The sequence below is a fragment of the Ursus americanus genome, chromosome 26, assembly GCF_024610735.1.
Source record: "Ursus americanus isolate L20-20 chromosome 26, mUrsAme1.1.p, whole genome shotgun sequence".
In the NCBI taxonomy this organism is placed as follows: Eukaryota; Metazoa; Chordata; class Mammalia; order Carnivora; family Ursidae; genus Ursus; species Ursus americanus.
The window spans coordinates 1,046,929-1,074,053 of NC_142152.1; the positions used below are offsets into that span (position 1 = coordinate 1,046,929).

The 27,125-nt window shown below is 44.4% G+C and overlaps 1 long non-coding RNA gene across 3 annotated transcripts in view; it reads left to right on the plus strand.

Annotated features, from left to right (window-relative positions):
* The window catches only part of LOC123800618 (uncharacterized), a 38,168-nt gene extending 11,268 nt beyond the window's left edge, over positions 1-26,900 (plus strand). The window contains exons 2-3 of one of the 3 annotated variants that reach the window (XR_015721749.1): positions 151-231; positions 25,525-26,900. This is a non-coding gene — a long non-coding RNA (uncharacterized LOC123800618). Of the gene's footprint in view, positions 1-150; positions 3,953-25,524 lie in introns of those variants that run through there. The other 2 variants (XR_015721750.1, XR_006781959.2) reach the window with 2 other exon arrangements.
* Positions 26,901-27,125: the final 225 nt, after the last annotated feature.

Below are 27,125 nucleotides of genomic sequence, written 5' to 3' on the forward strand. Positions count from 1 at the left end.
GTTCTGTATATTGGTGAGGTGGGAAGGATGGCAAAATTAGGTTGTGTGATCTCAGAGAGAAAAGTGGGGATGGTCACGACCAGCCTCCCTATTTCATAATTTCTCTAAGAGCAGCTATTCCACTGATGAATGAATGATCTCACTGCTCAGGGAGAAGAAGCAGAGCTATACACTGGCCATTAGGAAAATTCTGAGCCTGGGAGCAGGAGAGAACAGAAACCCTCAACTAAGGTAAGAGAGGTGAAGTGCTTTAAGAAATTCAAGAGTCCTCTCCAGACTATGAGGTGGTGCAAACCTTGTCTTTAAAACCACAATTTGGAGGTGTGCAGAGTGACCTAATTTGTTTGGGACTGTTTTCAAATGTAGGAATCTTGGCTACAGCTTTGGGATTTATAATGTTTTTTCATATTCAACTGCCATCTCACACTTAGCAAAAACCCAGTCCATCAAAAGAATTGTTTTGGAGCCAATTTCCAGAAATAAAATTTAAACTTTCTTAAGGGATACTTCCACTCCATGGATGATAATAGTGAGCCTTGACCTGGGAGTGTTGGACTTCAGCTCTACCCTCTCCCGCCCCTCCCTGCCTCTGCATAAATGAGAGCTGCGCTGAGTGTGGAATCTCGTTCGATGGTGGCCATCATGGTTGGGATGCATATCTTTCATGGCGAGTTTCTATTCCTGTCACTCTGCTGAAACTGCCCTCCCAAAAGGGAATGATGTTCTCTTAATTGCCAGATCCAGTGGCTTTTTCATAGTCCTTACTTAACCTGTTTAACCTAGTTACAGTTTATCGATCACTTTCTATATAGCCGCATGTTGCTAAGCACTTTATATATTTGTCATGTGGTTGCAAATTTAACTCACTGTATAAGCTCGGATGTATAGAGAAAAATGTAATATCTTTATTTTGTCTCTAAGAAGTTTGGCCTTCTTCTCAAGCCCCAACCCACCAGGGAAAATTAACTGTCCAATCCAATCCCAAGCTTAGACCAATCCCATAAATTAACTTGCTCCCTTAGGTAGCATTGAATCTATATTGGATAAAAACACTCAGCTTCTCAGAAAGCCTCCCTCTCTCCCTGCTTTTTTTCTAAAATGTTTAGGTATATGCAGGGAGGGGGCGGCTTTCCATAACCCTAGGGCCACATGGAAGAACCAGGGTCCTTAGGGATGACATCCTTTTTCCGGTCTCTAGACCAATGTCCCTTGTCCTGGGTACTGCTTGCTCTGCTGACAAAGATGGCTAAAGTTGTGGCTGTTCTCTCTTGCCCTGGGCAGGCTGTGGTCCTGTTGCCTGGCTGACTTAGCTTCCGCTCCACTATAGCTGATGGAAGAACTCCTTTGAGATCTAGCTGTCACCCTCATTTGGCCCCAGCTCAGGTCATCTTTGGAGTCCTCCACCACTCCAATGGTCCATGGTGGTGAATAGCTGTCTAAATAGCTTCCGGGTCAGGATCTCAGCTATAATGGAAACCTACCAAGCCAACATGGAAACCCGGCAGCTGGGGAAAGCTAAATCTGTCCCTTAGGATTACCTCATTTATCTGATGTACCTCCCCACTCTCGGGAGAGAGGAGTGGTGTCGTTGCATCTCCACACTAGCTCTGCTACTTCCTGCTAGCTTCCTTTTCCCACAGTCCTCTGCGGCTGGACTGGAGTTGACTTTCTCCCCTTCTTCTTTGAATGTAGACATCACTTACATAAGATGTGGGGGTCTAGCCCCGAACCTGCTCACATGTCTACTCTGTTATTGCAGAATCCTACTTCTGAACTTCAGAAGTTGAACATTATCTCGGTCTTTCTTTTGCCGTCTCGCACAAATCCTCATCTGTAACAAATCCCAATCAGTTGAATGCCTTGGGCACACTAGGGTCTTGCCACTAAAAGTGTGGTCTACACAGCAGTGGCCACAGCTCCAGCAGAGCTTGTCAGGAGTGTAGACTCTAGCCTAGGCTAGCTTCTGCTCCGTTCTGCTGAACCAGAACTTGCATTTTAACAGAATCAGGTGGGAAGTGTGAACTTGAAGCAGCAGACTAAGACGAAGCTCGTGTCATCAAAGACAAAAAGAAAAACATCTTAATAAATTCACGACATCTTTCCTGTTGCATGTGTATCATTTAATCTCATTTAGTCACGAGAGTCCTGCGAAGTGGACACCATTCCGCCCGTTTATGACTCGGCAACCGGGCTCGGGAAAGTGAAAGAAGCACTGATGATCCCACAGCAGGCGGGCCAGAGAGTGGCTCTGAGCCTGGCCAGCCCCCTCGGAAGCGCCGGTTCTTCAACAGAATGAGCTCTCACGTGGGATTTTTGTCTACACTTCTCTTCATGCATTTTCCTTCCTTCTGACTAAACTCTACCTCATCTCTTACTCCCGTGCTTTTTCCTCTGTCTGCTTGAGAATTTCCTGGCTATTCATCTTTGGTGCCTAGGTTTTTTTTTTGTTTGTTTGTTTTTTAAAAGATTTTATTTATTTATTTGACAGAGAGCCAGCCAGCGAGAGAGAGAGCACAAGCAGGGGGAGTGGGAGAGGAAGAAGCAGGCTCCCAGTGGAGCAGGGAGCCCGATGTGGGGCTCGATCCCAGCACCCTGGGATCATGTCCTGAGCCGAAGGCAGACGCTTAACGATGGAGCCACCCAGGCGCCTCTGTTTGTTTGTTTTTTTAAATTGAACCATTTGCCTGGATTTCTGACCCAGGCCTGCCTGTGTTCTAGGCTGTATCTAATCTGTAAATATTCATGTCTCCTTGGGTTCATGTCTCTGTACCATTCTAGCTGGAATATCAGGCCATCTTCTGTGTTCTTGCTCTGCAATGGCAGGGAGAATATCAATAAGGAAGAGGTGTCTCTAGCCGGGCTTCCAAGGTGGGTCTTAGTTGCAAAGTGGAGAGAGTATTACAGATAGAAATCTAATGGGCGAAACATTCAGAAGTAAGATGTGCAGGCAATGTCGGGGAGACAGTTTCTTGCTTTTTGCTTAGCTGGTATCTGATGTGATAATGCATTGCTCTGGATTTGAGTCAGGGGCCCTTCTTTCTCCACCCCCTCGGGGATGCCGATGATTCTAACATTGGATCGTTTCGTTGAGTCAGTAATCTCCCGTAACCTACATTCGTGGGCGTGGATTTTTTTAAGACCATCTTCTATTTTCATTTTTTCCTCTATTAACCCATCCTCCAATTCACTAACCCGTTCCTCTGCTTCTGTGACCCTGGCCGTCAGAGCCTCTAGTTTTGCCTGCATTTGGCTCATAGAATTTTTAATTTCTGTCAGATTCGCTCTCATTTCTGTCCTTAGGGATTCTATATTCTCAGTAACCTTTTCGTTAATAGTTTTTTCAATTTTACTCATCATTTTGACCATCGTTACTCTGAATTCCATTTCTGATAATTTGGTTACATCCATATCCATTATTTCTGTGGCAGAGGCCACAGACTCACTGTCTTTTCTTTGCTAGGGGGGGCTTCTCCTTCTTGTCATTCTGATGAAGAGAGGTTGCGGGGGTTTCCAGAGCCCAAATTATTGACTGGGTCCCAGGCCGTGCCCCTTGTTTTATAGGGATCTTAGGGATGTGGGCTTCTTCTTTAAAGATTTTATTTATTTATTTATTTATGTGGCAGCCAACCAGCGAGAGAGGGAACAGAAGCAGGGGAGTGGGAGAGGAAGAAGCAGGCTCCCAGCGGAGGAGCCCGATGAGGGACTCCTTTCTGGAACGCCGGGATCACGCCCTAAGCCGGAGACAGGCGCTCAATGACTGCGCCACCCAGGCGCCCGGGTTGTGGGCTTCTTGATTTTTCAGCCTGCCTTCTGTGTTCTGGGGGAGGGGCCTGCCGCGCCGATACTCAGGCAGCCCTGTTTGGGTAGAGTCTCCGTGTCCCCTGCGAGGGGGGATGGGGATGGGCACTCCCTGAGCCGGTATTTCCAGGCTTTTGTTCTCTGGCGGCTTTCCCTGGCGGTTTGCTGTGCCTCTTCTGAGAGTCAGAGCAGCAGCGCCGAATTTCAGCCTCTGTCACGGAACAGAGGGATTGCGGCCCGTTCTCTACTAATGTTCTGGCCACTTTAACTCTGTTTCTGTTGGTGCTGCTCAACCCTGCAGCGTCCGGGATGTGCGCCCCACACCCGGCGTCCCAGCCCTCACTTCCAGGGCCGGCGCGTCTCTGTCCTTTGTGTTTCTAACGCCGCCAGCTGCCAGCCGCCCCGCGCGCGCTCCCGGATCTCCCGGTCTCAGTCTGGATCCAGTGAGCGCACCGGGATTCCGGGGTTCCGCGAGATGCCTGGTGGCGCGCGCACCCGGCTCACGGTCTCAGTCGGCTGTTTTGCGGGTGCCGACCGCGAGCCCCGCCTGCTCCCCCGTGCAAGTGGTTACCGCTTCCCGGCGCCCGAACGCGGCGGCTCCCTCCCCCTTCCGTTTATCTTCCGATATCTGTGCACAGTTTCATGGCTCCCCGCTTCGTACCTCAATACTCAGTACTCGGCGCTGGAGATGTTCATTTGTAGAGATCCAGATGCGTCTTCCTGCGTCTCAGGCTGGTTCCGTGGTTGTTTAGGCTGGTCTGGTACCTATCCAGCTCGACTCGGGGGACCGGCTGAAAACGGTGTCTCCTACTCCTCCGCCATCTTAACTCCTCAGGGGCCCTTCTTTACCCTTCATCACATGTCTGGCTGTTGACCCATGTCTGGCCCAGACCTTCAGCTTCAGTAAATTCCTGGTTCGCGGAGTCCCAACTTCTCACCTCTGAATTCCTTCAGTTACCCTCACCAAACTCCCAGAGGAAGAGCCAAACCTTTTGTTTTTTGTCATATCTTCTTTTCTCTTGTTCCTTTCTTTCAGTTCTATCACTACTGTAATTTGGATTCATATATTTGGTTATTTATGAGAATCTAGTGAGTGATCTCTCTGTCTCCTGACTTTTCATCTCTAATCTGAACTACACCCAGTGAGACCGCTGGGACTAGTTCAGAGCACCTACGTTTCAAAAGTGGGTAAAAATATATATTCATTTCCTGCTCTGAAGTTGTCAATTTTTCACTACCAACTATAAGGATAGAGCTCAATTCCTTAATGTAACACATGTACGGTCTTCCCAAAACTAGCTTCACTGCCTCATGTCTTATTGTACCCCAATTTGGGGTCTCCTTCTAAGGTAGACTGGCTTGAACATTGTCCCTTCAATGTTTTATGCACGTGTGCCTGCTTATGGACCCCCTTCGAATTCCATTGGAATTCTCTCCTGGATTGACCCTCCATTTATCCAAAGCATACCCAGCGTTTTAAGGCTCAACAGAAGACTTACTCTCCTAGTCATCGCACAGTGCAGATCCGGAAGATTGCTCAGTACTAAGAGGCTAGTGCAGAGTTTCCCAGTCGTGGTATTATTGACATGTTGGGATAAATAGTTCTCTGTTGTAGGGGACCGGCCTGTGCACTGTGGGATCTCAGCAGCATTCCCGACCTACTCAGTAGATTCCAGTAGCATGTCCTCCCTCCATCGTGACAACCCAAAATGTCCCAGACTGTGCCCAAGGTCCCCCGGGGAAGGAGAGACTCAAAATCGCTCCTGTTGAGAACTACCGGTCTGGTGTAATGAGAGATCTCAACCAATTGTGCTGTTGATGTTTAAAGAAAGGTTAGAGATGGGAGTTATTTTCTGGGACACAGAAATCATGTCGCCGATATCTTCCATCCTATTTAGAATATTGACTTGGGGACACCATTTTATGACTATGTTCGTATGAGCTCCAAAATTTATCTCTGTAGCCTTATCCCCTTTGTCTGGCTGTAACAGCCACTAGAAAGAAAAACACATTTGGTCTATGCCTAGTTGGTAGTTTCATTAGCACATTTTTTAAGCTTAAAAATGGCCCTTGGCTTATGAAATTACTAAAAGAAAAGGTAAAATGAAAATGCTCAGTATTCCTTGGAGAATATCTATTTAGTGTGGAATTTTAAAATAAGACAAATTAGAAGGCTTAAATTAAGGTCTGTGTTCAGTATGTCTGTGATTCAGAGATTCAGTAAAGAATAAAATTGAAACCTAACATATAGATCTCTTCAGAGATGCTTTCATAGTTCCCAACATTTATTCCTGAGAACTAGACCTAATCCAAGTTTATTTCTAAGTCTATTTTTGATATTAAGAATTGACTTTAATACCATTACTTTCAAAATCAAAATCCTTATTTTAAATTGGAAATTTTTTCTTCCTCAAGCTAGTGCAAAGCATTTGGAAAGTAGGAATGAATTAGCCATTATGTGGATTTTACAGAAACTTGTCCAGTTGGTTTGTGTCTCTGGAAGAAACAGGATATGTGGACATGGCAAAATATTGGCAAACAGTAAATAAGGCACTGCGTGAACTGTGGGGTACCCAGACTCTATAGCTGATGGTTGTATATACTGCTCTGCTAATACCTCTTCTTAGTCTTTGTTGTCTGGACTCGGAGAAGGAGTAGGTGTCATTTTGTAAATGAGAAAACTAGGGTCCAGGGGATTTATTAACTTGCTATCTTTTGCCTAATCCTAAAGTAGTACCCAGTGTAATGACTTGGGGTCCAATGAGTCACTCCCTATAGTCTGTCCAAGATCCCTCCATTTCTTGGATGTTTTGACTACACTTTTAAGCCACTAAGACACCCTTCAACAAGGGATAGACAATGCTGTTCTTTTATATCTAGTACTTTCAATTGAGCCAATGAATAGATAGTTGAGCTGAAGAAATAATTTCAAACAACTTCTTATAGTTAGGGAAAATCCCACTTTCTAGTTCTCATGTTTCTATTCATTCATTCTTCAGTGGATATTTATTGAGAGCTAGGGAGTCAGATTCAGCAGTGAACAAAATAGAGAAATCCTCAGGGATTTCAAGAAGGAACATCTGACTCCAAGGGGAAAATATAATGGGAAGGAAACTTTTACCCTTCCTTCTACCACCTCTACTGGCTCCTCCCCAAGCGAGGCTATCTGGTGGTTGAGACTGGGGAATGGGAGTGAACTGAGGGCCTTGGCTCCCTTCTCTCTTTCCAAAGCACCTCTTACTGCTCTTTTCCTGTGGAGTGCTCACCTGGGAGGTCGTGATTCTGTGGTTTGGGACTGGTAATTTAGTGCACAGGAGAAAGTGTTCAAAACCCAACTGTGACCACAGACCCAAGCCCTCTTCTCCATATCGGTAATCAAGCTGATAAGGGATAAAGCCGACACGTTGATCCTCCAGCATTTTTCTGCATCTTTTTTCTTACTTAGTTCAAAAGTCAGAGAAGAAAAAGGGGTGATTAATTATCAGCCTCAAACTTTCATCAACTCTCAGCCAATATTACAAATTCTATCAAGTAAGAGTAACGGCTCTGCTACTGGTTACGCATAAGGGAAACTTTAGGAAGGACCTGGATCCATTATGGGACAAAAACCCTTTTACTGCTGTGTATAAGCTGGTGACAAGTGCTAAGAATTGTTCATTCCATGCTGTCCTTCTGGTGAGGAGTTCTTGTCATGTACTTGCTGTGACGATGTCAGCCTGAACGACTAAATGCTCAAATCCAGGGGTGCCTGGGTGGCTCAGTCGGTTAAGTGTCTGCCTTTGGCTCAGGTCATGATCCTGGGATCCTGGGACTGAGCCCCAAGTTGGGCTCCCTGCTTAGCAGGGAGTCTGCTTCTCCCCCTGCTTGTTTTCTCTCTCTCTCTCTTGCTCACTCTTTCTCTCAAATAGATAAATAAAAACCTTAAAAAAAATAAATGTTCAAATCCAGACAGCCAGTAATCCCTCAGTTCAGGGAGCACGAACTACAAGGAACCTTTTATTATGTGCTTACTTCTGATGTGCGGGACGTAACATGTACAGTTGGCTCTTTTATGCAGTGTACGTCTTCATCCTCTGGAGGGGATTTTTGGCAACATCTGGGTTTTGCAGATGAGGAAGCTGAGCCCAGAGAGACTGATGTTTCAAAGTTTACTAAGCACCGTCCACCATCCCCATCACCTTTTCCCCTGCAACCTAGTTAACAGGGAGCAGAGGCTGGACTTGAGCCGGTCTCATGGTCTTTCCACAGCTTTGCAGACTGTCCTCATAAGAACAAACAGTGTTAGAATAGTCCTTGCAGATTATTTTGGCATTGTAAAAAAAAGTAATTTAAAAAATACCTTTCTCCCCTTATAAAAGTGATTTAGTTTACAAAATCTAGTTTAAATACGGTAAACTACAGTCTAGTTTAAAAAATACCTTTCTGCCCTTACAAAAGTAATCCACATTTCACTTTGAAAAGTTTAGAAAACGCAGACAACATAAAAGGAGGAAATAAAAAACCCCCATAATCTCTCCACCCTGAGGCAACCACTATAAATATTTTAATGTGCATCCTTTCAGTTTTTGTTAAACATATACAGATATAAATAGACACCTATAAAATACGTTAAATAGAGTGGTACTGCACGTACTGTTTTGCACACCACTGTTTTTTTTCCCTGTAACCATATATTTTAGAGCTCTTTTTATGTCATTAAGTAATATTTTCACATTATTTCTACCATTTCTATGGCATTCCATTGTGTATGATTAATTTCCCAGGGTTGAAGGTTTATGTTCTTTCCGATGATTAGCTGTAATAAACAACAGTGTGACAAACATCCTTAGAGATAAGTCTCTACACACTTGTCTTTACTACGCAGGTGAGAAAACAGAGGTCAAGGAGACGTAGGGACTTTACTTGCCTGAGTTCCCAGGACTATGAAAGCCAAGTTTACTGACTCCAGATCCTGTGCTCATTTCGCTCTGTCACAGTTGTCCTCTGCCTTCCAGGACAGGGTCCGAGGGCTAGCCCCTCCGCTGGGTCCTAGCGTATGAGCCTGGTTCATTCATTTATTCAACAAATATTTATTGAGCAGCCTCTGTGTCCAAGTACTGGTTCTAGCCCTGGTCGCGGGCAGTGAACAAGACAGTTGCATCTGTGCTATTACGCAGATATTATTTGAATTGGGAAGACGGACAAGACCTGAACACGTTTATAGACAAGACAATCTCAGATCCTGGTCAGTGCATTCAAGCAAATGAAACAAGAATGTGTCTTTGAGAATGATGGGCTGGAGGGTGAGTGGGTGTGGTGGGCACATTTACGGGCGTGTGCACCCATCCCCTGCTTCGGAGGGCATATGACGTCGCGCAGCCTGCACCTGTGACTCCCTTCAAACGTCTGCCTCCGGGTGCTGGAGCCACTGCGCGGGCGGGCACAAGAGCCGCATATACCTGGGGGTTCAGGCCCGCGTCCCTCCCCAGCCTGACCAAGCACTGACTGGGGCAGCAATGTGAAAGCCCAGGTGCAAGGAAGCCAGACTGACCCTCGGGCCTAATTTACACCAGAGCTCCTGTGGGATCAGGACAAGGCTGGTCTTTGCCTCAATTCATACCCTTTCATGGCTTCTTCTAATGTCCTTTTCTGTGTCCCCCCACTCCCTGCTGGTTTCCACTGGCAGCGTGCCCGTAAATAATCTGATTTGATTAGACTTATCTCTGATCAAATCACCTGCACACGCGTCCTCATCCCTTCTGGGAAACTCAAGCCAAGAAGCGGAGATCGTTCACTCAGACTGGTGAGCAGGGAAGGCCTCCCCGAGAAGACGCCGCGTGCGCGGAGACGCGCGTGACCAGGACACGCCGGTCGTGACAAGACCCGGGGGCAGGGCGTCCCAAAGGCCATGAGGTGGGAATGAGCTTTAGGTGTCGGAGGAACAGGAAAGCGGCCAATGGCACTTCAGAGTGACTGAGGGGGGGAGCACGAGGAGGGGGGGGAGGAGCACTCCTATCCACTGGGTTCAGAGCTGGAAGCCGGGCCTGCAGTGGCGCCAATCTTTCCCAGCGCCATTTGACAGAGGCAGGAGTTAGGGGAGGTTTTGCCGCCTTTCCTCCCCCAACACTCCAGCACAATCTATGGAGTGAGGCCTGAAGTTGAGAAAAGCCGATCTGAACGATTATTGACCCTAAGGAACGTTGACGGCAGCTTGTGCTCTCCTGGTGCTGTGCTCCCCCGAAAGGAGCTTGCAGGGATCAGCTGTATCCAACAAGGAGAGGGCAACAGGGATCCTGGGAGAACCTGGCTCGGTGTCTGGGTGTATTTGGTGCTTTAAGCAGAGAAAGGCCTCACTGCAGTGCCTGGTAACAGATTGATATAATAGTAATTTCCCTATCTCAGGAATCTGCTCATTTTCAGCATAATTGTGTGCCAAGATGCTTCCCGGAATATGTGCATGTGAGTCTGGCCCCAGGCAGGGAAAGAAAGCAGTTGAGAGTCTGGATGCCTCTGTTAGGAAAGCCTTGCTGGGGTGCATATTCACCTTCCCCTCGGATCCACCTGTAAAGTTGGGATCATGATAGCTCCTACCGCGTGTCTTGGGTGGGGAAGAGAACATGCCTTTCTAAATGAAAATTAGGAAGGAGGGAAGCTCTTTCCTTTTTTCTTCCAATTCACTGGGAATTGGTTAATAAGGACACCCAAAGCCTTCCTGCGTGGTGCCCAGTTCACTTGGGACATGGCGGTGAAGTTTCCCGCCCATTAAATTGATCTTCTTTGTTGATTTTTTCTTTTCTTCTTTTTTTTTTTTTGATCAGAATGAATCAGCGACCCTTCATCGTTCATGCAATTGGACTTCGATTTAAAATCTTAGATATAAAAAATGATATAAACGGAGACTGAGGGCAAACTCTAGTGGTGAGGACAAAATATCACGTTCTTTAAACAAATCTATCCTGCTAAAGGTGTTAAGGTGTTTTACTTACATTTTCATGCCAAGATTTTCTTTTGCTCCGGGTGCATTCAGTGAGAGATCATTGGTATGATCTCCTTCTGATTCGTGCTATGCTTTGTACTTAATGCAATTTTAAAAGGAAGGTTTTAATTGGTTATCGAAGCCTAAAATCCCCTGAGGTTTTTTTTTCCCCCATTTGGTTCTATTTCATTTTGTCAATATTTGTGTTAAGCAATCTGCATCGATCTCAATGAGGAGATGCTATCCAGCGACCTTTCACAAATAAATAGCGATGTGCCACAGAGCAGAAAGGAATCGTCTGCCAAACCCTCTTGGCTGACTTAGCCACTCAACAGACTGGCATCAGTGTTTTTCTCTTACTTTCAATAGGAGAAAAGGCAGCATACAAGAGGGACAGGGGCCTCACTGATTAAGCAGGGGACCAAGTAACTTGTGTTAGCCACTCTCTAGCTTAGGGGCTCTCTCTTGTAAGTAACGTGCTACCCAACAATTTGTGGGGTCTGCAGATGAGATACCAAATGTACTCCACTCAGCCCCAAAAGCAAACAGGAGAGAACTTTACTTATTGACTTTCTGAGGTTGACAGCGGCAGGAAGATGGCGCCTGACGTTTTCCCACGATAGAGGATGGAAGATGCAGTGGGTCACAGGTGCAGAGCCTCCCCTTAATTGACGACCATGATTTTCTAGTCAGTTGTGAGTTCTAAGCATTTTATTATGGGCTTTCCGTCATTGTAGGCAGAAAAAAAAATCAAGATGCATGTGTGTCTTGAGGGGAGAAATAGGCAAGAAGAGAAAGGGAAGTGAAGGCTAGGCATGGGGTCACCCCAGAGGCAGGTCACCCCAGAAACCAAGCTAATGTTTGCCACCCCAGAGCCTGGTTCAGGCTCACCCATGGCATCATTCTCTAGATTTACCAGTGAACTGTATTCGTCTTCCTTTATCTCCTTTATTTTTTCTCTCTTGCTCATGTAAGAGAAAGAAATGGAACACAAGATGGGGGGTTCTGAGTCATACATTTCATGGCACTGGCTGTCGCTGCTTACTTTTTGGTTGTCACCATTTTGAGCAGGTGAATAAGTTGAAAAAATAATCCCTGTGGCAGAGAAACCTTGGCAGCCCCTTTGCATCATGGGAATTCTAAACCTTCAGTCCTAAAGATCATTCTTTTATTATTAGCAAATAAATTCATGCTAATGGTAAACATATCAAATAGAAAGACAAAAAGTGAAAAAAAAATCCCTCTCACCACCCTCAACCCAAGACTCTTATTTCCTCCAAGGAACCATAGCCAGGTTTCTTTCCTAAGTTTTCTATATATATTTTTTCAGGCACATGTATTTGAATTTTTTAGATGAGTGAGATTGTACTTTACACACTACTTGGCAACTTGATTTTTCACAATTGTAGTACTGAGATCTTTCCATATCCATGCATACAACTATATAGGTAGGAGGGCCATGTACTTTGTTCTAACGAATACATTTGTTGAATGACAGAGGGTGCTATTAATAATTCGACGGGACAATGGCCATGAACTGGAAGTGTTCTGGGCAAATTAGAACATTTGGTGACACTACCTAGAAATCATTGTTTGAAATGGATATCTCTGTTAGTTCATCAAGAAATTGCAATGTTTTGAGAGGGGATAAAGCAGTGAAGGAGGAACCCAATAGAGAGAATAAGACTAGAGATATTCCCATAAAAACCATGGAAAGATTTGGCTAAGTCAACAGCTGGCACTGCCTAACTCCAGTAAGTTGTTAGTACAACTTTTGTCTTTTGAGTTATATGAATGGGAAACTGAGAGAGGGTGTCGTAAGGAGGACACATTCCCCATAAAAGATATGAATGATTTAACAATGTCAGACAGGCAGTAGCTGGACCAGAGAATGAACAAGATCTCCTTCGAGAACACAGGAGACCTGCAAAAGAAAATGAGTAGATTTGGGGCTTTTGCAGATCCGATTCCTATATAACTTGAAGTCTGTTCTGCAGATGATAGTTTGCTTCTCATACCTCATTAAAACATTTTGCATACATGGGCGGTGGTGTGGAGGGGTGATCGGGAAGATGAACACTGGCTGTGTTATTCTAACAATTTCCTTAGGGTGTTTTTGGTCCTCTACGGAGTTGTGTGCTTTGTGCTTCATTTAAAGACAGAGTGGGGCTTGGGGTGTTTTCTCTGATGAAGAAACAGCTGTGAGATAATTGGTGACCAGAGATCAGAGGAGCCACAGATCTCCAGCAACTGGAGCTCTTGTGGGCAGGACGGCACATGACCTAATGTTCAAAGGGGAGGATTTGGTGTCATCAATCTCTGTTTGATGCCGTGAGTTGTTCCCCCGCCCCCCCCCCCCGGTCACATGGGGAAGACTAATTTCATTTTTATGTGACTTGCACTCACAGTTTCTCAGTGCTAATGGGATATTATCCAATCTCACGTCACCAAGCCAGCTGGCTATCACATCCGCACGTGCTTTTTAGAGAATCTACCTAGCTTTGCACTTCTTCTTCCAGTTTGATCTTTGTCAGACAATAATTTTGTTGACATTGATTAGAAATCCTCCTTTAACTATAAATAGAAGGGGATGAGTTGAAATATAACAAATCCAAAATTCAATTATGATGATGTAAGAAGTATGGATAAGAACTTGGAAAAGTTATTTTTCTCATCTCTGGGTATCCAACCAGATACAGAAGTCAAGTTACTGTCCACGAAACTGGGCACGACCAACATGGTGGACTAGAAGGACTGCCCTGGGAATCAAGTAGACCCAAGTTCTGCTTCTGGCTCTGGCACCGATTCCCCGTAATCTTGGATCTCTTGGCTTCAGTGCCTTCTGGTATAAAATGAGGGCGGCGGAAACGTTTGGTTTCTAGGAGTCCCTTTATGTCTAACATGATCAGTGATTTCGTTACTTTGTTGTCTTACAAAGTGAAAAATCACGAAAATATTTTTCTTGACTTCATATTCATTTTTTCCCTATTTCTCCCCCCCCCCCCCAGTACCACCTCAGAGTTTCCCTAAAGGAGGCACTAGTTTGGGTCCATTGCTCTTCCTTTCTCCATGGCCTCGACAGGCCACGTTAGTCTTGAGGCATGAACAGATCAGGAGAATGCCTTTTAAGTGGCCCTTGAGGACTCCATCCACGTATTTCCCACCTTGGCCTGCCTCTGAAATCTGAAATTCCATCCTCAGAAGTTTGTTTCCTGCAGATAAGTCACCTGCACTCTATTAATACACATATGCCCTGGGAGAGGCAACACATTGAGCTTGTTTCAGCTTAATTAGAATGTATTTATCTGGGTTTTCCCAATGAGCTGGCTAACTGACCACAGTACCTTGGAGCGAGAGAGAGAGAGAGAGAGAGAGAGAGAGAGAGAGACAGTGCGAACATTTTTATAGGGCAGAGGAGTGAGTGATACATCAAAAATTGGGACAGTGCCTGGGGTGGCTACCTGGTGGGAGTCAGAGACAATGAGAAGCCAAGGAAAGAGGTGGATGGGAGGTTAATGGAACACCGGAATGAGGGAAGTTGTGGGCGGCTGCAAACAAGGAAGTCAGCAAGGAAGGGCCCCTAAGAACAAATTTGCCTCACGATTTTCCTCAGCCAGGGTCTGTCCACGTGAATCTGTATGAAACTAGCACAGTTCCTCCTTGCTCAATGAGCACTTGAGAGCAAAAAGGCAACCGGTGTGGGGAGGGGTGGGGGGGAAGTCACATTATATTAACTTGTGACACTTTCTTGAGGCTCCTCCAGAATCTTTGTTTTCGTTTTGCTTGAATTTCAGATCTATAATTAGAGTTGAGAAGAAAATGTTCCGCACAGGGAGTTTTGCTAACACCACTGCTTTTGGAGAGGAAGTTTTTTCGAGGTGAAGAATACGGGAAACCTTCCCCCATCCCTTTATAAAACACACTCTCTTGAGAATCTAAGAATGGTAGGTTGCTGCAGTTACTTTCTAAAAGAACTCGTGTCTGGTAAGAGGAAGAAAAAAAAAAGTCCCACTTAGACTCTCTGTCGGTGTGCTAGGCCCACCCTGAAGCTTCCGTCATAGCGCGGGGTTGGGGGCACGGGCCTGGAGGCTCCCTGTTCCTCAGAGCAGTGCTGGCTGACGGGAGGCTTCCTTTATTCGACGTGTGTCTTTGTTTCATGCTGCTCTGACATTTTAGAACATGTGGATTTCTTCTGGAAAATGTCCATTATTATACAATGTCTCTTCTCTCTTTAACAATTTCTGTTCTTCATCTTACAAGCAACTCTGGATGTCACAGCGATGGAGTGGTTAAGGAAGTTTGCTAAGAGTGGTAAATCCGTGTGTTTCCTAGAGTGGGAGCTGTGAGAGGACTTTGAAAAGGTTGGATGCAAAAGTGAGGAACACTCCTCAACATTTACAGAATTTAGAGACAATATCTCCCGAATGCCAATTCCTTCTTGGTGAACTTGATCCACCAAACCTAGATGCCGTCTTAAAGCTAAAATACTCTGTTTTCTCTCTATTTTACTTTGTTTACTCTCTTTCATTAGTTCTTTTATCTTGTCCACTGGACAAAGAGAGGCCAAGGGACTAAACCAATTTGTTTGGCCAACCAGTGAGGAGAACATAGCTGATGGGGAAATAGAAGGGCATGCCCACGGCCTTTACAGAACCTCTTAGGCCTTGAGACTGTGTATATTTCAGTCCTTCCTCCCCCGTAGATTTGGATCTGTTGATTTTTTGTTTTCCAGTCTATTTCCTCCCTATTGTTCAGGTTTGTTAATTTCTATCATTTTATCTTCCAGTTCACTGATTCTTTCCTTTGTCTCTTCCATTCTGCTGTTGAACCCATCCACTGTATATTTCATTTCAGTTACTTACATTCAGTTATTCAAGAACTGAAATAATGGAGGAAAACACAGGAAACAGAGGAAAGAAACAGCGAACTGGGAGAAAGAACAATAGAAATTTTCAGTTCTAAATTTCCATTTGGTTCTTCTATTTCTTTGCTAAGGTTTTTAATTTTTTTCATTTATTCTAAGGATATTCATAATTGCTTGTTGGAGCATTTTTACCATGGATGCTTCAAAATCTTTGTCAAATAATTCTAATATTTCTGTTGGCTTGGTGTTGGCATGTTTTATTTTATTTTTTGTTTAGTTTGAGATCTTCCTGGTTCTTGATATCACAAGTGATTTTCTATTGAAACTGGACATTTTAGATTATGTTATAACACCTTGGATCTTACTTAAACTTTCTGTTTTAACAGGCTTTATCTGATACCATTCTGGCAAGGAAGGAGGGCCTTACCTTACTGCCAGGTGGACGTAGAGGTCCAGGTCTCCCACTCAGCCTCAGCTGACACCTGAGGGAGGGGGCTGTCATTACTGCTGGATGGGAGTTCCAGGGGCCCTACATGGTCTCCAGTGATCTGTAGTAGGGATGACCTTATTACCAGTGGATAATGGTGAAAGTCCTGACTCTCCATTAGACCACCTTTGACGTCACATCACCGCAGAGGGGAAGAGGAGAGGTGCCACCTCCTGGCTGATGGGGGTAAATCTACAGGCTCCCTATTTGGTCCCCACTAACACAGTTGTGGTTGGTAGAAGACGAGAGAGGAAACATAACTGGCAAAGATAAAAATATTGGCTTCCTACTTGGCCTTCTCTGCTATGTGGAGAGGGTATTGGGGCACCTCATTAGATCCCGATGAGAATGGAAGTCTGAGCTCCCCACTGAGCTTTTGCTGATATGGGTGAGGGTGAGTCCGTAGTTCTTTTATTTTCATTTTTTATGGTGTTATAGTGGAGTAGACCAATTGTTGTCTAAAAGTTCTCTTAGATCATGGATTAAATGTAAAACCTAAAATTTAGAAAGCTTTTAGAAACAAATAGGAAAATATGGTAGGCATCTAGCGCTAGATAAGCAGTTCTTAGACTTGATGCGGAAAGCATGGTAAATTAGACTTCATTAAATTTAAAAACTGCAGTTCTGTGATTCTGTTAAGAAGATGAAAAGACAAGCTATAGACTAGGAGAATATATTTCAAATCACATATTCACCAAAGGAATTGTATCTAGAATACATAAAAAACAAAACAAAACACAAAAACCCTCCCTAAGTTCAACAGTGAAAATCCAGACAATTTAATGAGAAAATGGGCAAAAGACATGAAAAGACGTTTCACCAAAGAGAATATACAGATGGCAGATACACATATGCAAAGATGTTCAAAATCATTAGCCATTAAGGAAATGCAAGTTAAAACGTCAATGAGATACCATTAGGTATCTACAAGAATTGCTAAAATAAAGACTATCAGCAATACCGAATCCTGGTGAGGCTTTGGAGAAAATGGATCATTCATAAATTGCTGGTAGGAATATAAAATGATACAGCTACTCTGGAAAACAGTTTGATAGTTTCCTAGAAAACTAAGCATGTAACAATCCTACAAGCCAGCAATGGCATTCCTGGGCATTTATCCCAAATAACTGAAGAGTTATCTTCATGCTAACACCTGCACACAAATGTTTATAGCAGCTTTATTTATCATAGCTCCAAACCGGAAACAACCTACTCCTTCAGTGGGTGAATGATTAGAGAAACTGCTGTGTCCATACCACGGAATCCTACTCAGCCAAGTAACAATGATGACAACAACAAAAACATGCCCAAGCCCCAAACTATTGCTGTATACAACAACCTGGATAAATCTCCAGGAAATCATGCTGAGTGAAAAAAGCCAGTCTCAAAAGTTTACATACTGCATGATTCCATCTATATTACATTTTCGAGAGGACAAAATTGCAGAGATGAAAAACAGATTAGTGTTGTCAGGGGTTACGGAGGGCATGGAGGCGGGAAGGAAGAAGATGTGGTTATAAAAGGACAACAGTGAGAGACACTTGGTGACAGAATTGTTCCTCATCTTGACTGTATCAAGGTCAATAGCTTGGTTGTGATATCACACTACAGCTTAGCAAGATGTCAGGAAACCTGAGTAAAAGATACAGGAGATCTTTCAGTGTTGTTGTTTTTTTTTTACAACTGCATGTGAATCTATAGTTGTTTCAAAATAAAAACTTTAGTTAAAAAACAAAAATGCCTAATAAGTCAGATGAAGAGGGCAAAGGTTTTTCAGACAAAGGAGAAATTCAGGAGGTGAGATTGCATGAGATTCCCAACTTTGGGTCCTTCTGAACCATTAGGAGGAGCCTCTGGTTATGGCCCAAATCCTTTGAGAAGTAAGGAATTATACGTGACAGTCTTTGAAACTGCAGGAAAAATGATTTCAAGACATTGGATTTCATAATGTTAAAAATGCATCATTCCGTAGTTAAATCACTTTCCGAATAAATATGTAAAACCTGCTTATGATTTAAAAGTTATTTTCCCAATGTTCATATGGGAAATATTTAATACTTTATAGCTTTTTCAAGGTCATTTGGAAATCATTGTTGCATTAACCTCAGGTCACAGAATATATGAATATAATCCCATTTAAATCATAGAATGCTAACTCAGGTTTTAGGGGTAATGTAGTCTAAACCCTTCACTTGGCCAGACTTGAAGTCTGTGAAAGCATGGACTGTCTTCATTATGTTCAGAGTTCTGTCTCTAGTGTCTAGCAACTATTTGTCTTCTAATAGGCATTTAATAACTATTTGTTGTTAAATAAGGAAGTAGGCTCAGAAAGGTTAAGTAAATTCCCCAGTGTTACACAGTTATTTGTGGGACAGCTAATATTAGAAGCCAGATTTCCTAAACCCAATCCAATGATATTTCTTTTCTTATCTATTAAGCCAAACAGATTTGTGGACGTTGATTTCTGGAATCTCCCAAGAGACAGGAATTAAATAATAAGATTCAATCTGGAAATAGCTATGTAAGGAAAGTTGTTTCATAGGTTACTGTAAACACAGTATTTTCCCTCAGTTACACACAGAAATTTAGCTTGAAAGAAAAATAATCATTCTCTTTGTAAATACCAGATTGTGTTCCTTTAAGAACTTACTGAATAAGCTTTTGAAACATGAAAAAAAAAACAAAAACCACAACTCAAAACTGCAGGCTTACACCCAATGCAGACATTATTCTGATCAAGTGTTAATGGCTACTAGTCTTCTAGGGGGTTCATGTATTCCAACAGAAACTGGACAGCTTGCAGAATGGCAAAGCCCTGAACCACAGAAAGGGTTCGCCTAGCCAGACCTGCAGTTGTAGCGTTGGTGGGGTGGTGCTTGGAGGGGCCGTCTATGAGGCCAGTTACACCTGCTGCTCCTTTAGGGAACGTCGGAACTGACGGAACTGACGGTGGAGGATGCTGCCTTCATTCCCAATCTGGTCACTTGGTGGTGTTTCTTTTTATTCACTGGCATGTGGCTCATTTCAGCAATGCTTCTTCTCTACTCAGCAGGACAAAAGAGAGGCCGGGGGCAGCTGGGGGATTAAGCAGGTTTTAACCAGTCTCTGGGGAGGTGAGGGGAGGACTTGGCTTGAGCATATATTTTGGACACATGGGGAATCTCAAACCAGGCTCACTCACCTTTTTTTTTTTTTTTTTTTTAAGATTTACTTGGTTATTTGAGAGAGAGAGAGAGAGAGAGAGAGACAGAGTAAGAGCGGGAGAGGGCAAGAGGCAGAGGGAGAGGGAGAGGGAGAATTTCCAGCAGGCTCCCCACTGAGCGAGGAACTTGAGCAGGGCTCTATCCCAGGACCCTGAGACCATGACCTGAGCCAAAACCAAGAGTTGGATGCTTAACCGACTGAGCCACCCAGGCCCCCCGATCACTCACCTTCTTGCCCCTCTCTGAGGCAGCACTGTGCCTTTCGCTATGTCTATCCATCCTCCCCCAGCCCACTTCATCGTTATATTCCTTTTTTAAAAAAAGAAGTAATTAAAGATAGCTTCCCAACAGAAAGAAATCATATTAGTCATTTGTTAGGGATTTTCCCATCCCTCACTTCTGGTCTGCAAGCCCAGCGGGCAACAGTGGCAGATGTCCAGCCACAGAGCTGTTGTCCCATGTAGATTTTTTTCCTAACTTGCTTTCTAGCATCAGAATGCTTTTTCATCACTGCCTTAATCTTTGGAAAGTTGTTTCTCCCCTTAGTCAATGTACGTAAGTCTCACTAGCAGCAGTCGGAAGCGCAAGACTATGAATGTGGTTTTGTGACTGTGTAAATGATGGGAAAAAGAAGTTGCATGCAGTATCTGCTTGCAAATTTCCTTAGTGAAAGCATCAAAACTCCTGTCTAAAGAAACAGTGGAAATATCCCAACAGGTGGCAGCCAGAGCATCGCAACCACAAACGTTTGTAGTTAATGTGCCAAACACTGGGAGAAGGGCCAAGGGCATAAAGAGGTTAGTGACACAGGCCCTGCCATAAGGGCTTTATGGTTTGTTAGTAAAAATGGTAGCTGGCCTATTTTGAGTATCTGCTGTGTAACCGGCAGGGCGTTAGTGGCGCTAGCAAACGCCCTCACTCACTCTGCAAGGTAGTGAGACCTATTCCTACTTTCCACATAGGGAAACTGACACTCGTAGAGAGTAAAGAACTTGCTCGTGTTCACAGAACTAGTACATGGTGCTGTTCAGGTATGAACCTGACCTGCATATGCCATATTATCTCTAAAGAGAAAAGAGAGAGAGAAAAAGCTCAGTAAATGGGCAGTGCTCAGTAAATGCCCGGGAAGTGGCCAATGACAAAGTCCATGAGATGCCTAAGGAGGGAGAGATGGTTATGCCGAGGGAGGCTTTCATGAATATCAATTGTGCACTCTGTTTAATGTCTAAGCTAGAGGGTATTTTCGGTTTAATGTCTAAGCTAGAGGGTTGTTTTAATTGGATGTGAGCGCTGTAACAGCAAGCCAACTCAAGCATGTCTGTATACTTTGCAATGTGACAGAAATTATCCTGTTGACAAAACGTGAATAAATGCTATCCTTCCATTTATATTAAAAGGAAAAATTTCTTTCAAAACTTGGCTCAGAACTTTCCGCTTAAAAGAAGTGTTTCTTTATTCCCTTTTACTCCAGGACAGCCCTGCCTATCTTCTTCCTTCCTTCCCATTTCTAGGAGAATCTGTTCTTGCCAACTCTTGGTCTTGGAAGTCAACCAGTCCTCCAAGATGTAGAAAATGCAGAGTGAGTACTAAAATAAACTACTAACAAAAAGTCATTATTCAAAGGAATTCAAAGAAACTCTTCATTCTTTGGGACTCGGCATAGGCTCCATAGGAGAATGTATGAAAAAGACAACAAACCAACCTGAGATCTGTGTCATAGGCCAGAAGTTGCTAGCATGGGCTTGTTCAAACAACCCACCTCCTTCCAGCTCTCTAATAAGACTTTATTTATTTTTTTTACAAGATTTTTATTTACTTATTTGGAGAAAGAGAGAGCGAGAGATCTTGAGCAGGGGCAGGAAGAAGCAGACTCCCCGCCGAGCAAGGAGCCTGATGCAGGGCTCGGTCCCAGGACCCTGGGATCATGACCTGAGCCGAATGCAGACACTTAACCAACTGAGCCACCCAGGCGCCCCTCTAACAAGACTTCCATCACAAGTTCAAATCCTGTCCTTTTCTTCTAGCTGAAGAGGGAAGGTCCTTTCTTGCCTCCACAGAAGCTAAGTTGATCCACAATATGAAGGGATGGGGAGCAGAGGGGAGGGAAGATAAAAGCGTCCAGAGGGAGGCTTTGGAGCGGATATGGAAAGGCAGTGCAGTGCGCTTGGGTGGGACCAGGTATTTGAATCTCCTACACAGATTTCAAGTGAGTTGAGACAGGCCAGGTGTTTGAGCAATTTTGTGGTTACTCTAGAGTGGTTGTTGGTGCATAATTTTTGCGTTTCCAGTAGGCAGAGCCACTCTTGCCCTGCCAAGCTTACCGCATTCCAGGACTTAGAGACCAGCAGGGATGAGTTTACCTGGCCATCTGGCTGGTGGGAGGGAGGTGCGTGAGCAAAGTAAGTCAACTCGAGAACAGCCAGTGTGCAAGGATCACCTGTGAGGTTAAACTTGTGAAGCTGTCATCTTTAGTGGACACAAAAAAGTTGAATACTGGCAATTCTGTGTGACTCAATCTCATACATTCTCCTAAGTTTAAATCTATCTCTGCAATGTTTTAAAAGGATTTTGAAACTAAATATGTTGGAAAGAAAGGAGTTTGGTGTCAAAAGACATTTGAATTCTAGAGCTTTTTTTTTTTAATCGGATGTATGATCTTGGGCAAGTTAGTTCAACTCAGAGCCCCAGTTTTCTCTTCTGAAAAATTGATGTAACAACACCTCCATGCCTTATAGGGCAAGAGTAAGAGAAGGTAAGACAGGCAGAGCTTTTAGCCCCATTGTAGGCACTCAAATGTTAATTTTTCCACTGAATCCACTTCATTGAGGTCTCCAGCTTTAATTTGGTTGAAATGTTGGACAATGTAGTTCATCTCTCCGGATTCAAAATCAGTTGTGTTAATTGAAGAAAGGACACAATAGCTCATCGAGACTGATGCCACCTTTTACAAATGTGGAAATCAAAGCCCAGAGACATTTCCTTAGGCCACAAACTAGCCAGTGTCAAGATCCTGCTGCCCAGGTCCAAGCCACTGGCTCCAGGTGGTTGGCTAATTTGCCCAAAACGGTTGGTCTGACCTCATGTTTCAGTATTGTCTCATCCATCCAGCACAAACCCGGGGCAGGGAGGAGAGGGAGAAAGAGAAACCTGAATGTGCCCCAAGGTCGGCTTTTCTTTCAGGCACAGACAGGACAGACTCTTTTGTAGACCGCGTGCTCCTTCGCCCCAGGAGACCGAGAGCCGCTCTCAGGCTTAGGCGGGAATAGCAGATTGAGTTTATCTCACCTTCAATTATTGTTAGGTGCCTGGGGAGCTGTGTTGAGAAGATTCTGTGACCATTTCCAGGTTCAACAAGGCTGAGTTCTCTAATGGATGAACGATACCTGCCTGGGGTGTGGAAGCAGAAAGTAGGAGCATGAATTCCTGGGCCTTGTTCAGGTGGATTTGGCTGAATCACAATCTCCTGGGTGTGGCTCAGGCATCAGCCATTCTAATAAGCTCCCTGGGTGTATGAAGTTTGAGAACCGCTGACCTAGAAGACAAAATAAAAATTCCTTCAAGCATGCCGTAAATCCCCTGGGTCCTGGACCGGAGGGTTCCACTCTGCAGTGGGACCAGTTAACTAGACATGCATGACTCAGGAGAAACCATCTCACACAGCCATGGGGTCTAGAGGATGCCAGTTTGGCAGAGCCCTCCTCCGTCAGCCACCACGTAGCCGGAGCTGTCCTGGAGGCTGGCACCACACCCAAAGGCCCTGGGTCAAAACAGCAGTTACTTTTTTTTTTTTTTTTTTGCAAACTGGTTGTTATGGTTGAATTGTGTCACTCCCAAAATTTATATGTAGAAGTTCTAACCCCCAGTACCTCAGAGCGTGATCTCATTTGGAAAACAGGGTTTGTTGCAGATGTAATTAGTTAAGATGAGGTCATACCGGAGTAGGATGGGCCCCTAATCCAAGGTGACTGATGTCCTTGTAAAAAGGGAAATCGGACACAGAGATAGAAACGTGCAGAGGGAAGGTGAGGTGAAGGCACACAGGGAGAAGGCGGCCATCTGTAAGCCAAGGAGAGAGGCCTGGGACACAGCCTTCACTCACAGCTCTCAGAAGAAACTAACTGCCAACACATTGACTTCAGACTTCTTACTTTCTAACAGTTTCAGAACCGTGAGACAATAGATATTCTGTTGTTTAAGCCACCTGTGTGTGGCTCCCTGTTACGGCGGCCCTAGCCAACTAATATGCTGACTGGTCTAAGAACCTTAGGTATTATCATCACCCCAACTTGAGGGATGGGAAGGTTTTAAGTAACTGTTCCAGGGTCATACAGCTATCATGGGGTAGGAAGAGGATAAAACCAGGTAGTCTTCTCTGATCCTGGGGTTGTCTGAACCAATTGCCTCTCATGGAATGACTTCCAGCTTCTTTTTTTTTTTTTTTTAAAGATTTTATTTATTTATTCGACAGAGATAGAGACAGCCAGCGAGAGAGGGAACACAGGCAGGGGGAGTGGGAGAGGAAGAAGCAGGCTCCCAGCGGAGGAGCCTGATGTGGGGCTCGATCCCATAACGCTAGGATCACGCCCTGAGCCGAAGGCAGACGCTTAACCGCTGTACCACCCAGGCGCCTCGACTTCCAGCTTCTTGCTACTGCCCCTGCGTTGCCTTTTCCTGCCTCCCTGTCCCTGTGTGCTATGCTATGCTGACCTGGGTTCCAACGGCCAATAGCCAGCCCAGCTCTGGGTTTTGCCTCGTTTCTGTGCTGTCACTGCCATGGGTGCCAATGAGCTTACCCCTGCCTGAGCTTCTGCCATGTTGTTGTATGTCTGGTTCACGAGATGAGTAATCTCCTGAAACAAACATTATAGTAATTGAAGACAAGAATAAACTACAAAGTTATTACGAAGATGATCTGTGCCTAAAATATGACAACATGTAAAAATGAAATCACTTTTAGTTTTTCTTTCTTTAAGTTGGGAGGTTTACATCTGTGATATCATTTATATTGCTATAAAAAAAGAGCTTTGTAATCTATTCTTTGACTGTAAAAATGTTTCCAGAGGCTGAAGGTATTTTTTTTTTCTTTCTCAGCCTTCTTGATACTGAAGAGATCCTTTGAAGTTTCAAGCAGCTTCGACTAGAAAGTATCCCATAAGGGGTTAATAGCCCTGATTATAAAACTTCGCTATAGTCACTTCTATCGACCCACGAATTTTACAGTTGTTACATGACCTAAGAGCCAAGGCTGAGGGATATAGAAAGGGGGGGTAATCAGAAGGGGGAATGAAGCATGAGAGACTATGGACTCTGGGAAACAAACTGAGGGCTTCAGAGTGGGGGGGTTGGGGGAATGGGATAGGCTGGTGATGGGTAGTAAGGAGGGCACGTATTGCATGGTGCACTGGGTGTTATACGCAACTAATGAATCATCGAACTTTGCATCAGAAACCTGGGATGTACTGTATGGTGACTAACATAATATAATAAAAAAACATTAAAAAAAAAAAAGAGCCAAGGCTGCTCCTTGGAGAGGGGAAATGGTGACTAGATTAATCAAGCAGAGTTTTCCAAAGGCTTCCAATCCCATGAGAAATAATTGGCTTGTTTTTTTTACATGTGTTCATTAATATTTGATATCTGATCCAAGAAATGTAAAATCAGAGGAATTCATAACCAAAGGCAAATATAGAGCGAGCCTGTTGGTAGTGATTCAGTTGAGCTAGCATGGTTAAATAATGACACTGGCTTTTTGAAGACGTACACTTCATGCAGTAAGGAACGTGAGTTTTTAATCAAGAGATAAGGAAACAATGTGCAAGCATCATGTCTCTATCACAGATACGCGGCTGTTCCAACACGAGGCTCACCTCCCAGGGTTGTAAGCAAACACGAGAAGAGGTAAGGCTTGTGAAAATGATCAGGAAGTTGGTGGAGTGGTTTGTAGAGAATGATCTGTAAGAATCATCAAAGAATAACCATTTCCTAAAGAATCACTGTTTTCTTACTGGGCCTTTTTGCCCATGAAAGCCTTTGTCAAAATCATGCCCCTCCTCAGAATGACTCTCCAATGCCCTCCTGTCCTCTCCTCAGCCTTCCATGTCCTACAAGGGGCTGTGCCATCTTCCCCCTGGGAAGACATCCAGGCAGGCGCCTCACTCTGCCCGGCGTTATTTGGGAATGCTCTCGATCCGCTCTTCCTTCTTACTCTCACCCCCAGATCCTACAATCAAAACCTCCTTGATCCAGTGGCGTTAGTTACTGGCCCACCTGTCCTCTGATTAGCCTGCAGAAGGATCTGGCTTTCTCCTCCCTGCTTCTGGACCCCTCCCCACCTGCAGAAGTCAGGTAGGATGGGAAACCAAGGAAACTGAGAGTTAACCGTTTCCTGGAGACATTGAACTTGTTTCATGTTCACGCTGATGTGTGTTAACTATGTGTTCAAACTTTTTCCCCAACTACTGTTTCTTTCTCAGTGTTATGAATCAGAAAACTTCCAAATGCTTTTTCCCTATAGACAGAGTATAGGGAGTAGGTGCTTGCCCCTTATTCTGTAAGTTTAGATCCGTCCCTCTATGAGATAGAGTAAAATGAACTGCTATCATAAATAAACCTCAAACTTTCAGTGGCTTCCCACAAGAAAAGTTTATTTCTCCATCATTCTGTTACATGATGGAGAAACGTGTAGAATTCTGCTCAGCGGGGGGCTTTCTTACTTACAGTAATTCACACACCTGGCTTCCTTCCATCTTGTGGATCTGCGGTCTTCTGCCTCCAGGTGATGGAAAATCCTTAAAACGACACCTATCATTCTATTCACATTCCCCTGGTGAAACCTAGTCAGAAGGTCACACCTAGACACAGAGGGTGCTGGGAAATAAATCTGTGCTTGGACAGTCACGTGCTAGCAACAAGTTCCCACTCTAGAAGGAGCATACATTTCGGGAGGTAGTTAGCAGCCTCTGTCACACTAGGCTCAGTTGGTGTGGAGTAGAACAGTGTGTTAGCATCCTTAATCTCCCACCTACTCATCTCCGTCCAGTCCAGGAAGCAGAATTTTCAAAGCTGTCCTTGAGTTGTGCTGGACCCCAGTATATTTTATCTCCACCGTAAGAGCCCAGCCAAGCCTCTGGTGGCTTTGGCGATGCGTGGCCTGGGCCTTTGTGGAACGGTCAGTGGCAGGCTGTGGCTCAGGGTCCCCCTCCACGGTCTGCAGCTCTCTTATTCTGCAACGTGACTCTAGATAATTACAAGCGTGGAAAAGGATATGCTATTCTTTCCCCTGCTGGCTTTGCTAAAGTAAATATATTTTTAATAGACCGTGTCCTGGGCGTGCTTGTTTCTCTTTCAGGACATAGGACTGCTGCCACCATAGCCCCAAACCAGGGCCTGCCTCCTGCAGGCGCTCATAAATATGTGCTGGATAAATAGATGAACAGATGTTAACAGCTTAACGATGTTCAAGGGATGTTGTATATCAGGGTCTGGAATATTTTCTGTACCAACTAACCCATGCATCCCGAATAAGGAGAAGAGGGTTCAGTAGTACTAACATAAGATGGCGCCCATTCAACATAGGGAGCCACTCTGACCATGTTTTTTTTTTTTTTTATTAATAATGATTTTTTATTATATTATGTTAGTCACCATACAGTACATCCCCGGTTTTCGATGTAAGGCTCGATGATTCATTAGTTGTGTATAACACCCAGTGCACCATGCAATATGTGCCCTCCTTACTACCCATCACCGGTCTATCCCATTCCCCCACCCCCCTCCCCTCTGTAGCCCTCAGTTTGTTTCTCATAGTCCATAGTCTCT